This window comes from Galeopterus variegatus, unplaced genomic scaffold, assembly GCF_000696425.1.
Source record: "Galeopterus variegatus unplaced genomic scaffold, G_variegatus-3.0.2 Scaffold457, whole genome shotgun sequence".
Lineage (NCBI taxonomy): Eukaryota > Metazoa > Chordata > Mammalia > Dermoptera > Cynocephalidae > Galeopterus > Galeopterus variegatus.
The window spans coordinates 613,656-617,313 of NW_007726568.1; positions in this window are offsets into that span (position 1 = coordinate 613,656).

Below are 3,658 nucleotides of genomic sequence, written 5' to 3' on the forward strand. Positions count from 1 at the left end.
GATGAGACCAGATCTCACAGTCTGTCCTCTTCTCCAGTCAGTCCACTGTCGTTTCCTCTTTGCTCGGCTACCTTGTTGCCAGTTATCACCACTGCCTTCAGGATGTCCCTCTCTGCTGGGGTTAGTCCAGACCCACACCTCCCGGCCTGCTAAGGCCTGAAGTCAGTGTAAGCTGTCCTGGTTGCCCCTGGAGTGGCAGTATCTGGATTCCTTCAAGAAATTTAGAAGAGGAGTATGAAGAAGTCAAGTTCATCTGTGACTCCACCACTCAGGGACAGCTGCTGTTTGCATTGTGTTTCTTTGCAGTCTTTTTCCTATGCGTATAGAAAGAGATCGTATATTCAGTATTGTAACTTTTCCCCTCGATAGTCTATGTATACTGAGCATTTTCCACATGTATACTTTTGGAAAAAAGTGATTTTTGTTGTTGTCTGGTATATTATATTGTAGTTTGTTTATCAAATCCTCTTTGTGGGATGTTTAGGGTGTCTTCAAGTTTTGATCTGTGATAAACTTCCTTGTGCAGAGAATGTGTATGATTTTCTAATTATTTCTTTAAATTGCTGGGTTGGGGCCGGCCCGGTGGTGCACTGCTACAGTGCGCCGCTTGGGAGTGCGGCGGTGCTCCCGCCGAGGGTTCGGATCCCACATACAGACCCGCCGCTCACTGGCTGAGCGAGGTGCGGGCGCAACACCGAGGGTTGTGATCCCGTTGCCGGTCCCGGTCCGGTACGGGCGCGACACTGAGGGTTGCGATCCGTTGCCAGTCACGAAAAAAGACAAAAAGGAAAAAAAAAATAAAAAAAATAAATTGCTGGGTTGTGAAATATGAATATGTTAACTTTATATTTTGAAAATTTTTAGATCTGTGAAAAGTTGTTAAAATAGTACAGTGAATTCTCATATACCCTTTACCCTGTATTTACCAATTTTACATTTGTTTCACAACCCTTCCTTCCTCTCTCTCTCTCATATATGTGTGTGTCTATTTTTTTTTTCTTGCTAAATCATTTTAGAGTAGGTTGTAGATGTCGTCACTCCTTACCCCTAAATCCTGCATCAGGTATCTCCTAATAACAAGGTCAGTGTGTGGTAAGGAATTTGGCCTCACGCAAAGGAAGGTCTGGCCTTTGTCCCCATTGTCTTTGTTATAGACAACTATAGACCAGTAAATTTGACAGCTTACATGAGATAGCTACCTTCCTTAAAAGACATGCAAATTCCAAAACAGACTTGAAAGAAATAGGAAATTTGAATATTACCTTACCTATTAAAGAAATCGAATTCATAATTAAAATTCTAGGTCCAGGTGGCATTGCTGGTGAATTCTATCAAAGATTTAAGGAAGAAATTATACCAATCTTACACAACATGTTAGAAAATAGTGGAGGGAACCCTTCCCAAGTCACTTTATGCATTGCCCTTATGCCAAAATCAGACAAGGATATATCAAGAAAATAAAGCTCCAAACCAATCACTTAAATTAAGAGTCCCAAAAGTCCTTAACAAACATATTATCATTTTGAAACCAGCAATGTATAAAAAAGAATTTTTATGCAGTTGATTTTTAGATATTATACCAACCTTGCATGATACCAAGTGGGGATTTCCCAGGAATGCAAGTTCTTAATAAAAGCTTCAGCACACAAGGGATAGGAGGGAACCTCCTCAATCTAATAAAGGGAATTTACAAAATACCTACGGGTAACATAATATTTAATGGTAAAATAATGAACTCTTTCCCCCTAAGATCTGCACCAAGACACCACTTCTGTTCAAATTTGTATTTGAGGCCCTAGTCCTCTTTATTGAGTAAGACATAAAGACTGGAAAGGATGAAGGAAAACTATTCACAGACAGCATGATCACACACAGAAAATCCTAAGGACCGTCTAAAAATGCTACTACTGATAACTGAGTTAAGGTTGCAGGAGACCAGTCAACATTAATAAATCAATTGTATGTCTGTATGTTGGCAACAAATTTATAATTTTCAATAGCATCAAAATATGAAGTTCTTAGGGGTAAAGTTTTTAAAACATGAAAAATCTGTATGCTGAAAACTTCAAAACATTGCTGAGAGAAATTGTAAAAGACCTACAAGGGTATATGCATCATATTCATGGATTGGAAGATGGTGTAGGGGAGGAAAAATATCTCTTCCTCACCCATACTAGGATTATGGTTGGAGCCATGTGATACTATGATATAATAAGAAATGTATATTTGGGCAGTTCCTGACACAGCTCCTAAAACCGTGGTAGATAGGGGTTCTAGGAAAACCTTTGTTGTAATATTGATCTTTGACCTGGTTCCTGACACGAGCTTCTAAGACCTTTCTATTATTCTGAGTGACACAGCATCTGATACAGAGCTCCTAAATCCCTTGAAATTTCCTGGAGGATAGGAGCATCTTTTGTTCTAGTGAAGCACCATTGTTGGGCTCCCAGAAGGCCTCAGGATGGGGGTTGGTTGTCAGGGGATCCAACCATGTGATTAGAGGGTTGGAACTTTTAGCACCACCCCCTGACATCCAGGGAGGGAAAAGTGCAGAAGGTTGAGTTGATCACCAGTGGCCACTGAAGTCATCAGTCATGCCCATGTAATGAGGCCTCCATAAAGATTCAAAGGACAGGGTTAGGAGAGCTTCCAGATTGCTGATCAGTGATGGTGCTGGGAGGACGGTGTACCCAGAGAGGGCTTGGAAACTCTTCACCTGATCCCCCCATACCTTACCCTCTGCATCTCTTCATCTGGCTGTTCATCTGTATCTTTTGTAATATCCTTTACAATAAACCGGTAAATGCAAATAAGTGTTTCCCTGAGTTCTGTGAGCTGTGCTAGCAAGTTAATTGAACCTAAGGAGAGGGTAGTGTAAACTCCAATTTATAGCTGATTAGTCAGAAGTATAGGTGACAACCTACGACTTGTGATTGGCATCTGAAGGTGTGGTGGGGAGTCTTGTGGAACTGATCCCCTAATCTGTGGGATCTGACTCTCAGCTCCAGGTAAGACAGTGCCAGAATCGAATTATAGGAGACCCAGTTGGTGTCTGCTGGAGTATTGCTTGGTGTGTATAGGAAAAACTTCACACATCTGGTGTCAGAAGTTCTGTGTTGAGTGTGAGTAGAGAGAAAAGTTTTTTTTCCATCAGTGGCCACTATAACAAAAGACAGACTAACAAGAGAAAAGCATGCATATTTATTTAGTGTATTTTAGTTTTTCATGACAGAGGAACCTTCATGAGGAAGTGAAGACCCAAAGAAAAGGGTAAATCCATGTATTTTGTATGCTGGTTTGATGAAGTTGATAGTCATGGGGAAGTATGACTGAGTAAAAACGTATGATCTAATGGTAATTGTAGAGCTAGGACTGGATCTGGAGCTCACAGATCCCCCAAGCCCCTTGTCCAGACTGGGTCACAAACCCTTCACATGCAGGTCTATAAGCTAAGTAACTGGAAACAAGGTTCTTGGAGCCTCGGTTGAAGAAAGAGACGTCTTTATTCAGCACACACACGTCTGAGAGCTGGCAGTCCAAAGAGAAACTCAAAACTCACCTGCTACTGGCAAAGTCCACAGAAAAAACTGAGCAGCTGCCAGCAAAGTAAACATGCTCTATTTTTTTTTTTTTTTTTTTTTTTTTTTGTTTTTTTCCG